Genomic DNA, 13,994 nt, shown 5'->3' on the forward strand with positions numbered 1-13,994 from the left:
TTTTTTGCTGTCAATGGTCATCTCAAGGCTTGTTAGAGATGGAAAAACCGATTTTTATTGATAATAATGAAAAAAAAAAAGGACGAACACTAAGAGACTGGATAATGTTAAATTTAACAGATTTCTATAACTGCTGAAAATCTTGTCACTCTCCTAAAATAATTTCATTGAAATAGTTAGAGGTAACTCCTTATCTCTTATAAAATTTGTGACATGAAAGAATAATATACTCTTTAATTAATTCTTTTGAAAACAGCAAAACTTGTTGCAGTTGTTATAGCACGAATCACTCGAGAACCATAATTCGTACGACTATATTTATTTTCAACCTTTTTTTTCTTTGATGGACCTCTTAAAGCGCAGTTGATTAGGTCAAGTGGTCAAGTTCAGACTCACCCTATGTTTAGATACCTTAACGTGTAAATGTTTTGTAAGACCCGTGAAGACCAAATTGCCTCAACATCAAGTTTTTCTGGCGCCATGCCGGGTCTATGATGTACATAAACCGCAGGGTGATTTATTAGTTTTCTCGTAATACTTTTGTTTTCCTTTTCCGTCCAGATTACACATGGTTGGATCATACGAATTTCTGTATTTTATTATTGTTTTTTTTGGGGGGGGGGGGGGATGGCTTGCCAAGCTATCCACGACTCAACAAGACTGCAATTAAAACGTGTAATGTATGGCCTGTCTCCTAATAGAGTCATTTTGCAGGTCTATGCACCGATCACGTAACGTAAATGTCGCTAAAGCTATCACTTAGTTGTAAGGTTCTCGTCGGCCCCAACACTTAAATGAGTGTAAACATAAGTGGGTGCAGAACCCAATGCAGTCTTGGAAGTCGTGACCACCTTATTTAGTCCCTGTGCAGAACCGTGCAACGTGAAACTCCAAAAAAAAACAAAAAAAAAAAAACAATCAAATAAGACAGAGCGTAACATCTCCTCGCGTAGACTCGCCACCACCACCACGTGTTTGTGAGTTGGTTTGATTGCACCCACCTCGAGACCGTGGTTCTTCCAGGGCGACTTCCTCGCCTGGGGCCCACGCGCGTGTGGCTGGAGACGTTAGGGCGGTTAGCGTCACGACCGACCCGAACGCCCCCTTCTGCCGCCGGGCGCTCTCCGACGACTGTCGCTCCGGGAGAGGCGCTGCCAGACACGCACGCGGACAACCCCTCCTCTCTCTCCCTCGCCGGCTCGGTGCCCTCCCCTCCACTTCCCCTCCAATACCCCTCCTCCGCGACCGGGGGTGGGCGGAGCGCGCCGCGTCGCCGCCGGCCGGGGCAAACAAACACAACGGCTTCTGCGTGGAGACAATACTCTCTCCCCCCCCCTCCCTTTTCCTATCACCAATCAAACATCACCCCTGACCGGCCATTCCCGCTTCAACACAATAGAGCGCGAGTGTTTAACCTGATTTCGGTGCCATGTTGGTTGCTTTCATTTGTCTTGACATTTCTATTACGTCTTTCCTAAAAGAATATCTATACACCAGGATGGCTGTTTTGCACTTTTATGTTTCTTTAAAAATATTTTCTCTCAGGTATGTACTCAAGTGTTATCTAATATTATATTTATAATATAATACTATATCTAATATAATAGTGACGCATGCTTTCTCAGCTATGATCACTTGCATGTCCTTTTAGAGATCGAAAACAACATTTAGTAAATATATTGTAAACAATTTGTGACCCAAAAACAAATGAAAGAGAGCTATTAGAAGATATATACAAAAAAACTTCAATTAGTAGTAATGATAATAAAATGAAATAACAAAAATGGCGTGTGAGACAGAGCCTTAAGAAGGAACCAAAATACTTAATTTTGGTTTAATGTTTTTTAGGCAATAACCTTTTGTTTTATTGTTGTTTACCCTTCATAATTTGGTTCCAATAAAGCATTTAATTTAATTTGATATAATTCCCTAAGTTAATAGTGTACTGACTGTTACAAATAGTTTCACCAGTGTAGAGTCACTGGCGTTTAGCAGCATAAGTATTAAATTTTTTTTTGGGGGGGGGGGGGGAGGAATGCCAAATGTAATAATGCTGCCGTTAGACACGATGTTATGGTTTTAGAACACATATTAAATTGTACTCTCTTCCTGAAAGAAGAAATATTGTCAGCAATAAACAACAAAAAAAATTTCTAAAACATAAAAAAATACAACGGTTGAAACCAATTTCTCCACCTTAAGAGGGATTTTCAAAAATTTACTGCCACAGTTCACAATGCAGCTTCTGAATTAAATTTTTTCTGCTCGGCATGATGTACGACCTGGCTTTAAGCACTTGCTGAAGTCAATATCCGTGTAGTTGTGAGTATAGTATGACAGCTGTAGTCACCCGCGAGAAAAAAAATCAGTTATTACTTCCCAGCGGTTAGAGACTGCTTGTAAATATATGACAGGGTGAAAACTTGAGAAGAAATTATTGCTGTTCTTTTCATGACAAAAATTTTGAATTAACAACTCAAAGTTAAAAAAAAAAAGATCAGGTAACTTGTTTTGAAAATTTTAAGTTTTTTGGCTTGCGGGTTTTACCCGGTGACGATGGTGAAGAGTTCACCGACATTTCGCTCTACAATGCAGTCGCCATCTTCAAGATAGCAGTCTCATACTTTAAATAGTCTCGGTAGGAGACTGTTACCCTGAAAATAGCGAATACAATACTATCAACAGAAACGTAGGTGAACTGTTGGACTTCGACGCGACTAGTACCCTCAAGCCAAAACAACCTCGGGCAATGACCTCAATATCCTGCGATCTTTATTAATCCCCATTCAATATCGATGTGCATATTCACGCTTATTAATTAAAAACTTTTGTTTTGTAAAATTATTCGATTAAAATAGTTTGAGATACGTATTTAGTTGTGGACAGTGTCTCTCTCTAAAATCTCAGCTGGGAAAAACGAAGAAACCTGAAGACTTTCCTGAGATTAACAAAAGTTTAGAGATATTGTAAAAATTGTATTTAATATAGTTTGGACTTGATTTAATTTAAAAATCTAGTTCCTAAGTGATAGGCTATAAAAAATTCAGAAAGACAAATATTTTAAAATGACGTGCGTCTACTTGGCTTGGATTATAAATATGTACCTAAAGTTGTTATACAGAAACCTGTACTTTTATTCCGATAAAAAGAATTTTGTCTTTAAAGTGGAAAGACTTTTAGAATAATTCCCAACGTGTTTTGTAAAAAGATAGTTAGTGATAATTCAAATGTTATAACTAACTAAATTAAATAAAGATCAGACTATTAGTTGTTTCGTTAAACAGGCAAACAGACTAATATGTATTTGCTCTGCACAGCGAAAATTTATGTCTAAATATAATAGATATTATTCTTTGGATATTTTTCGATGGTGCCTAGTCTTTTAATTCTAAATGTATCTCGTCGAAAAAAAAAAGTGTGAAACGATATAACTGAGTTTTGAAATTAAATAAAGGCGTGTACTCGAAGCTACAAATGTTTTTTTTTTGGCTACAAATCTTTAATATAAAAAAAAACTTTTAGTATGTTATTTATTTAGAGAAAAAATTATCTTTAGAGAACAGCTATTGAAATATATTATTTTTTCCAAATTTTGGTTTAGGTACCTACATACGCGTAACAAATTGTACCAACATTCTGAAAACAGTTTTACTGAATGAATGAATGAATGAATTTGTTCTTGAAGTTTCGTTGACATCAAGGTCATCAGAGATGATCAGGAGTGCCGAGACGGACAGACTGTTGATAACATAAATGTTGGTGGAGGCAGGGGGGGGGGGGGGCACGTTTCCCCGCTTGTTCGCCTTGGTGAGTTGAAACCGACGGTGGACAACAGCTGTCAACCAGTCCAGAGATACCAGCAGCACAGTTGTTGTGGGTGACTGGAAGAGAACACGGGTCCAGTCCAAGGACACGCACAGATCACGAATGTTCTAAAAAAAGAACTGTTGTCTGTGCCACTTTCCTGTTTTCCTGTTGACGCCAACAAAACCATACAGTGCATCGCGTTTTTTTTTCTCTTTTCATTTCTCACATTACCGTAAAAACCTTAATAACGTAAAAGATCTTTGACCTGGAAGTTTTTTTTTCCTCACGGTATTATGTTCGAAAATTATATTATACATATTAAATGTTTTCAAACTATACTAGGCAGAAATTTCACTTCATTTACGAACGTTTCTCTATTGCACAAAAGATTAGTTAAAATTGCGTAAAATTTGAATAAATTCCTTGGGTTCCTTCGTAAGTCAAGACAACAAACTACTAACTACCACAAAATTGGAGCCATTGTTTGAAAGGAAGTTTATTAATGCACGAGTATCATATAGCCTATTTAAATCACGTTTACTTAACTCTACATTTAGATTTTGCTTACTAAACGCCACTAAGAATAATAAAAACCAGAGGCACCTGGATACTTTATACGGCACAGTGCTGACAACCCTGGAAAAATTGTCCAGAGAAAGTTCACCCTTACCCTTTACTCATAATATTGACAGGTGTGTTATGAAAAAAGTTAATGACATCAACTAGATTAATAAAAACGACATAAGCGATAATCTCTTTAATTACCTTCTAATAATGAAATGCATTAAGTGTATAAACGAGAAAACGGTGTTTAGTATTTTAGAAAAAAAATTGTTTACATGAGAACAGGTGTTTTTTTACGAATAAATACAACCTATCTCATTCTTCATAAAAAAAATCTGAAATGTTTCTAAAATTTCGAATGTTGTTAAAATTCATATTGTTTTACCTGTATTACTTTGTATATATGAATCAGTAGCCTAGTAGTTGTATGCTGTTCTGTAAAACCTGTTGATATTGTTGTGTGTGTGTGTATATATATATATAAAATGCAGAATGTTGAAATAAAACTGAGATCTATTTCAATCAGTAACTTTAGGTATATATATTTTATTTAAAAAAATATTTTTTTTAGTGATAAAATGTAGGGTACCGCAGATGATAATGTTAAGTTACTGGGCTCTGTCGATTAATTTATCACTAAAACTAATACATTTAACATCCCACTACATGGTATTTAACTTTAAATGGTGCTTACGTGTTCCTGTGTCAGTGACAGGGTCTCTTCCATCTCGCACATTGGAACAAGTATTCCACAAAGAACTAGATACTCTTGATAGTTGGTAGTTGCACTACGTCAGTGATCCAAAACTTTTTATAATTAATAAACATCTTTATTGATAGCTATGGTTCGCAAAACGTTCAAAGTTTATAAATGCTTGTCTAAGCTAAAATAGGGACACACTGTTAATTATATCAAATGTAATGAAACGTAAGCAAAACTTTATTTTTTAATTTTTGCCATTGTTTACTTGTGTGAATGAAAGCAGCATCAAATAACATGAAGTGAAAATTCAGACCCGGAGGGGTGGGGGGGAGTTTTCTCAGCGGCGCAAGCTAGCGTTCTGTTTTTGTTTTCTGGCCAAGGCTGTTTTGCGAAAGACAGCTACAGAGCAACCTGCTTCGCACACAGCACTCGCTCGCTGTCGCGTGCGAATATGAAACGCCGCGGACGTATGTGCTGTGATAAAACAAACTAAATGGCACTCATACGAAGGTCGATCACCGAAGCTGTAGCTTACCGATGCACGATCGTCACCACTGGCCCCAACGCGGAAATATCTTTATAAAACTAATGTAAGGTTTTTTAGGTTATATTTTATGTATTTATTTCTCAGTTATTATACATTTATAAATGTTTACATTTGTCAAAATACCGCATGTAATTTGAAGTGACTAGATGCACTCACATACAAGCTTGCTTTCGTGAGTGCTAAATTTCCTGGTTAATTAAGTGAATATTGTTAACAAAGTGTAAAAAAGGGGAAATAAAAAAATAATTATTTAATTTTAAAAAATAACTGTCGCCAACTGTTACACCGACTCAGAAGTATTCACTGAAGGTACCGGGTTCGATTCCCGGCCGGATTGGGGGAATTTTTTTCTTCGCGTTTGGGGAAATTTACTCCCTGGGTCCGGGACTGGGTGTTGTTGTGTTGGCCCACACTACGGAAGGCAGCGGCAAGCCACCGCAGTATCACAGTGTCGTGGCTACCATCATCACACTGGGTTCACCGTGCTCAGAACACTAATGATCACACTGAAGCTGATGTCGCATTTGTACACTGTAAAACTGGTGAATAACGACAAAGGAATTAAATAAATCTAACATTAAAATAAGGATTACATAAAAAACATATATTTATATTGTTAGTTTAATATGACGTTTATTTTGTTTTTAATATTTCTTTGAGATTACAATAATATGGATTGCAACACACTTTTGAAGTGAAACTTCTTATGCGACTTCCAACAAGGTTGCGTTAAACGTTTAACGCTACCATGGAGGGGGTATGAAAGCACTGTTGCGTTAAACGTTCAACGCTCCTGGGGAGGGGGGAATAGAAAGAGACAGCGCGAGATTGAATGCGTGGCACTCGAACGCATGCGCGTAGTATAACCTGTTACAGGCCAGCGCGAGCGTTAGCAACGAGTAGCGTCCAATATTCCAAGAACATGCGCGTGCTATTCTTGCTATGCAGCGAAGTAAACAGTGTGAGCGTCGTGAAATTATTTTTACAGTTTGCCCCTAAATTATACTTTTCGTGTATTTATCACGCACGGGAAGTTTCGTATTATAAGTTTATTTGCAACATGAGAACACATGAATTTGCTCGATAGTGATATTAGATGTTTACACATAAGTGGTGAGTATTTGAAGACTTTTTCACATTTTTTTTAAGTGAAACTTCTTTGGGAAAGGTGGGAGTGAAATTTCAAGGCCGAATTTTAATGCAACGTTTTCGTGATACATTGTGGTGAAACATTTCTGACGCGAAAAGGACAGAGATTATATAGGTACTTGGCCAAAGAGATATATAGTCGAGGTTTGAATTGCCAAATAAGTTTCACTTCTATCACGTGCACTGTGTTACACGTGTTTTTTTTTTGTAGTAGCTAACATCGTCTTTTAAGAGAGTTGTTGTATTATTTCAATTAAATTGCCATTTTCCTTTACTGTAAATATACTTAACAAGGATTAAGAAGGGGAAAGAGTGTTTAATGAATATTATCTAAGATTAAAAATAACTAATTTGAATTGTGAACCTACATTGTGCGCTTGTTTGTGGTTTCGATAGATTAATTTATCAAATGTATTTTGTATTGCGGAGTATTTGAAACGCTGTTCAGTATTCGTAGCTCGCATTCAATACGTCAAGTGTTTCGGAAACACAGCGGGCACTGGAGGTGAAGCCTGCCAGGCGAGCCATGCCCGTCGGGCACAGAGAGGTCAGCCCTAACACAACGGGCAGCGGAACTCCCAGGAGCCAAGCTCAACACTTGCATGCTTCGGACTGTTTCTTTTTAATCAGCGTTATGTTTGGTCATCACAACGATTTAACAGTCGTTTCGTTTGATTTGCGCGTGTTGTGATGACAATTTACCGTGCTTTCGAACGCGGTTTGCTTGGGAACACTTCTTAATGTCAGACAGCTTGTGATTCAGTAGGTACACCGCGAGTGTGTCGAGTTTCTTTGCGGAGTCTCGCTGGAGGAGAAACGCGTAAGTACCGGCTAGAAAACAATAACATCCCGTTGCAAGTTGTGGCATGGGAGGGGGCATGGTGGAAAAAGAAGGAAGGAAGGAAGGAAGGAAGGAATGATGATAACACTTGTTTCGCCATGAGAGCTCCCGTCACATGTCAGGCGTGGTCACGTGGCGCGGTGCCATGTCTGGAGTAAACAGGCGGGCAGAGATAGCCGCGCGCGCGAGTGGTACAGCGCTGTTAAGCGCCTGGCGGCGTTCAAGGTGCAATAACGCACTGGACACCAGCGCACGGACAGCTGCGAGCTGACGACACAAAGAACTTCACCGTTACTTCCTTCCCCCTTGTAACCGGAACACAAATATTCGTGTAAAAATTTACAGATATTATTTATTATATCACTATAAAATATATTTCGTAGTTATTACTATGTTTTGATTCTTAACCGGGAAAATTTATGCTTTTTTTTTTCTGTCCCAGTACCTCCAACAGTTAAAGTTATTTGTAAAACAATTCCCAGAATAGCTTTATATTATTAACTGTGCACATTAATGAGCAAAATAAAACCAAATGAAGTGTAAATGTTGAATATTAGATTAAAAAAACACGTTTGAATAAAAAAAAAAATTTTGTTTGGAAATACCGAATATCAGATTTTATACAATAATTAGAGCACAATACCTCAATATTTTACTTCCCGACGTTTTCACATTTTCGCAGTTTACACTTGATTCATTGCACCCATGAATAATTTTAAATTGATGTTCTCTAGGCTGATCAGCAATTTTTTCAGAGAAAGTAACATAATTACTTCGTGTTATTTTTAGTAAAAGAAGGAAAATAGCAATGTAATAAAATTTGAATATTTATTAGGTTTTTCTAAGCCGTATCAAATACTAAAGCTTAATTGTCGGAAGAAAATAATATAACAGTATTATATGGATAAGAAACTATCTGATACTTTATTTCAGTGTTACACAAATCACTTTTATAAACAACAAACAAAACTGTTCCAAGAATACTTCCCTGTGGAACTGCTATATTTGTGTTATTTTCATGTTAGTGATAAGAGTCGGTGCTACTTGTGGGAATAGAAAATATTTAGAATTGGACGTCTGTTTATCGGATTCAATAAAGATAATGAAGGAAGGGTGACTCGATTTGGACGGAACCAGCTACGGAATGAATATAGGAAGGGGAGGGGGGGAACTGAAGTACCCCGAGATAAAACCTACAGAATCACGACAACGTCCACCACGTTTCCCACTTTCTAGAATTATCCGGAAATCGAACCCCGGTTATGATCTTTGTGGGAAGCGAGTTATCTGACAGCTCGACCATCGTGGCTCTGAAAAGAAAAAGAAGGGTATAGAAGCACGACAATATCTTACAGGGGATTGTTCCCCCGCCATCTTGGATTTTTTTTGTTTCGCACATCTTACAGTGAAAAACATCATTTTATGGCTCAGGACCTATATCTGGATATTGGTTGAAGTGAACATTTATAGCATACTGTTACACTAGTTAGTTGTAAGGTGCCTAAGGAACCCGTGAAAAAAATTATGATTACAAAAACACTTTAATTAAATATACACGAAATATTTATTAAAAACCCAATTTCTTTTTAATATGGTGCAAATAAAAATTATTTATGACATATATATAAATGATAAAAAAATTCTTGACAAAAATTTATTTTTAATGAAGAAATTCTTGAAAAAATACTGAGGCGTAGCTCGAGGTACTCCGACCACGAGTCAGGATACACAGTCGCCTATGATGTCTACAGAACGTGGAAACTATGAAACCAAAACCGGACAGGATGATGCCAGAAATAAAATAATATATTACTACCCTGAGCATGTTTAATCACACAAGATTTGCGGCATGACATGGACTTGAAGTTAATTTACAAAAACATAACTTCACGGTAATTTACGGGCTGCAGCCTTCGCGAAAAAACAGTACAAAAAATATAATACTAATACAAAGAATACTCAAACAACTAATTTGTTATCAAACAAAAATTTACAACAGATAGGAATAAAATGTAAGAAAGCTATATTTAAATAAAAATATAAACAGAGTCCTAATTTTGTTATCCCGGACCAAGAAAACCGTCCAGTCTATCTTTTTTTGGGTTTCCTGCTTGATATTAAGAAAATTCCCGCGCACTAGGTCTGTTTGTCCAGTTTCAACGAGCGTAAGTAGTCAAGTTGGGCTAAGCTCAGCGAGGCAGGTCTCAGCACCCACAGCCGTCGCACCGTACTCTAGAAGGATGACGTAGTTTAAGGTTTGAAGTCAACAAGCATGCAGAACTATTACTGCCACAACTCTTCGAGTTTGTAGTTTTAACTGTTTATGTTTTATTCTGATGAGTTTGCTTTACACGAAACTTCGTAAAAAAAATCCAACAGTATTTCACCGCGCCGCTGGTCGAATAACACTCAACCCGGTGCTTGGTTGAGAATCAGGGTGGGCCAACACTTACTTGTCATAATGCTGCGTTGTACATCAGACCCGGCATGGCTTCTATTCGTGACGTTAACAAAAAAAACCAGGCTCCCCGTGGTTGAAGTCCAAACACCAGCCTTCCCACAGCGCGCAGGTGTGGCTTGCTCAAGAGCTTCTACACGAGTCCCGCCGGCCGCCGGCCGCCGCCTCTGGCTCGTACACGTCAGCCCCGTGACGTCAGATGACCAGCGCGCCGTGCGGTGATCGCGACTTGAAACAAAAACAGCGAAGCGCTGGGGTTCGTTATGCTGCGGTGCATTACAGGGCGTTTGAAAGCACTTTTCTTTAGAACCGATGACCAAGAGAAACTTATCTAGAATTTAACACTAGACCTAGAGCAAAAAAAAATATTAACAACATTTTTATTATTTTATTTTTTTTAATATAAAAAAAACTAAAGCGAACGGAGGCGTACAAAAAGCCTCACTACATTGCGTGTGAATTGTCTCATTCAAAAATCTTTAATTAATTATGATGACATAATTACGCAATCTAAATTAATTTTCAGAGATAAATTGAATATTTGCTTACTTTACGAAGTTAGTTAATCAGATTAGAAAAGTAAAAGAATGACTAAAAACTCACAAATTAAAAAAAAAATATTAACTTGTGGCGATATATTTTGGTGAAAAATTCAAATGCACTTCTAAACACGTATAAAAAGTTGTGAAAGTGTTGCTGTGTGTAAAACAGCAAGTGCGGCTACCTGCAGAGTGCCGGCCTCAGACTCCTGGTGGGCGACTTCCCGCAGCACGCTGGCATTCTGCAGGCAGGCGCTGTCTCGCAGCGTTACTGAGTCAGTCAGTCCGTGATGAGCGTCAATGTTTTATATATTACGTCAACCGCAGGTGTCCACAGGTGTCCAAGTGGAATTATCTGTGATTTCCTCCAACGATGCCATGTTGAAGCATGAATGCCGGACTGTAACAGCATGAAACATCTTGTAACAGTATTAATAAATTTCCATATCAATAACTTGGCTAAATAATTATAATAAAAAAACCCCATGGAGTTACTAGAAAAAATTGGGAATCAACAGAAACGGAATCAAAGATCAGCCGAAATAATATTTGACAAATTATTTAATATCTAAAACAGCCGTTAGGATTATGCTCAGCGCTTTCTGATATCTTTCCGACTTTCTTCGCCTTAGATGCGACAAGATTTCAAGAAACCGGACTCAAACAACTTTTTTTTTTACAATAACCCCTCGGTCAGTTACTCTCACAACCTTCCCGTTAAATTTTGAATGGTTTTATTGATAAAAATTTGTATAAATGATTGATTCGATTGTGTATCGCGGACAATACGATGCGGAAACAGAGTTGTTATTGTGTTGCGAACAAAAGAGCTTACCCGCTGTGTCGACAACAAATGCTCTAATCAATAACCCACTATTCCATTAGTAAAATCTTTGTCAAGTTGGCAAAAGAACATAAAATCATGCACGAACTTCGATTTAAAAACATTTACTGATCATTGCCTACGTGAAATTCTAGTTTATACCAAAATTTTGGAACCGATTTGTTTTTGTCATTCCCGTTAACAACTGCATAATATTCAAGTGAAGCAAGGCAATTCCTATATAAAAAAAGAAGTAATTATTTTACTAACCTTCCTCAGAACTGTAGTAGGGTGATTTCCTTGAGTGGCCGAGTTAGCTAGAACTATGTAAGTCTCAGTTACTAAGCCTGTACACCTGATCATGCTGGGTATCAACCCCACGTGAAAAATCCCGTACAACCACGTGCTTTGTTTGGGAATCAGTCAGCCACGGCAGCAATTGGCGCCTTTACCATCTCCCATACCGACACTCTAGGTTTAAACTATCGCTGAGTTGGGGCCAGGCGAAACATGCATACACACGGGGCATAGCTAACACTGGGCTCAGTCTTGCGAGGTTGCAAACATGAAATTCTTTAAGCAATCAGGATGAATGCGATACAAGATCGTGGTCCATTACCATGCATTGTTATTAATAGTGACTTAATGCTGTAAATAGTTTCACCTGTAAAAATAATTGGTGTTAAAATTTATATATGTGTACATAATTTTTTCTGATGTAAGTATACAAATTTAATAAACCTGAAGACACTATTTTATGGTCTAATAAAAATAAAAAAGTAAAAAATTGACAACTTATTATAATTATTGATGGCATACAAAAAAAATAAATGTGATATGAACAATTTGGGAGGTGTGAATCTGGCAGCAGTGTTTCGCCATGTACTCAGTACTGAAAACTAAGTGTGGGACCTACTACAGTACATTTAGAGTGGCGCAGAGTGAAAGGAGCCCCAATAGGGGAAGCGCTCGACGCCACGCGCCGGCCGAGCGAAGGAACATCGTCGTGGGTCACGTCGTAGCGCCGCGACCTTGACGCCCCAGCTGGAGAGAGAGAGACGCTGCCGCCGACTCCGCGTAAATTACTCCAACTCGTTAAGCCATTTGGCAGCAGTGTGCTCGTCTCACCAATCTTCGCATTTTGGCGCGTAGATCGAACGCTCTCTTCAACAGGAATACCGAGACAATTTAAATTTACACGAAACCTACCCCACCCCTCAAATTATCTCTCTCTCTCTCCCTCTGAAACAAATGATTCTAAAATTAGTAGAATAATGTGACTGATTCTGGTACAGTGTACCGGGTGTATATGATTCCCGCTAAATATTATTGATATTATAAATAAAAATCTAAGAAGTAACGATGATTCGTATTTACAACGAAAATTAATTTGGGAGCTACAAGATTTTAGTTTTTCTCTCTCCTATAAGATTTTACTTCGGGGTGTTCAGTTGTTTGCTAATAAGACCTGAGTAGTATGACTATGCCGATCTGGGCACCTGGTTAAGGTTGTCGAGCCATGGAGCCGGCCAACATTTTGGATTATCTTTTCACCTCGGCCATCTTGGATGACCTTGTCTTTGAACATGACCCTAGCAGTCATATTGATTGACCTTGATCCCGGACGCCTACTTGGATTCCGCCTTATCCGGATTCCACCTATTTTGTTTCCTAGAACTTTCTGCCATTTTGAATTATGACATCACATAATTACCATACAAAAAATCCTTAAAAGTTTAATACTAAAATAACATTTAATTACAGTTTTAATAAAAAACGCACTTACATCTTGGACCCTGGAGTCTTCGGTTCGAATCACGGCGAGTACAATCAATTGAAATGGTGATAGGACCATTTTTCCATCAGGACTAGCATCATACTGATCCCCGCCCGTTCTATGTACCAAGACATATATTATTTCCATATTATGAGACCATGGCAGCCATCATGTATCCACCATGTTGTTAAAATGATCTACAGTTCGGTGCCACCGTATTGGTTTAATAATTACCCACTTGAGCACACTAATGTAAATCACCAGACAGTTAATTATCGTAGCATCTTGTAGATTATTTTGCTACTATATTTAAAATCTGTAATTTAGACCCAAAAAATCAGAAACAATCCCAAAATTATTAAAAAAGCCTATTAAAATAATGATAGATTTGATCGATTGCATCCCTTCCTAGTCAGTGAAAAAAACTAATTTAGGCTCAAAATACTTATTAAATCAAATATGACCTCAGTTTAATATTTTACCATAAAACTCTAGGTACAAGAATTGAAATAAAACATTCCTACAAGTACAAACACATATTTAGCATTTTTCAATTTCCTCAGTCTTTCTGGAGTGCGAAGCAAGTGCTTTACATTTATCGATTGTCTTTTCAGGGCAGTTACATATGACAATTGATCACCACATTGTCACACAGCTGAGAGATCTCTATTTCGTTTAACGGGAAAATATATATTTCATGTTGCCGTGCATTTTTATGTGCAAATGTTTTGCCACAGAATATATGTTTTGGTCCTAATGAAGTGGAAACCAATCCTTTGCAAAACC

General features: G+C 37.7%; 1 protein-coding gene across 3 annotated transcripts in view; it reads right to left on the reverse strand.

Moving 5' to 3' along the window:
• Positions 1-10,212, reverse strand: part of LOC134533982 (LIRP-like) — a 47,397-nt gene extending 37,185 nt beyond the window's left edge. The window contains exon 1 of one of the 3 annotated variants that reach the window (XM_063371846.1): positions 10,065-10,212. The gene's annotated coding sequence lies outside the window, so the exon portion shown is untranslated. Of the gene's footprint in view, positions 1-1,001; positions 1,163-10,064 lie in introns of those variants that run through there. The other 2 variants (XM_063371844.1, XM_063371843.1) reach the window with 2 other exon arrangements.
• Between the last annotated feature and the right edge of the window lie 3,782 nt (positions 10,213-13,994).

Source organism: Bacillus rossius, chromosome 7 (genome assembly GCF_032445375.1).
Source record: "Bacillus rossius redtenbacheri isolate Brsri chromosome 7, Brsri_v3, whole genome shotgun sequence".
NCBI classification, from domain to species: Eukaryota; Metazoa; Arthropoda; class Insecta; order Phasmatodea; family Bacillidae; genus Bacillus; species Bacillus rossius.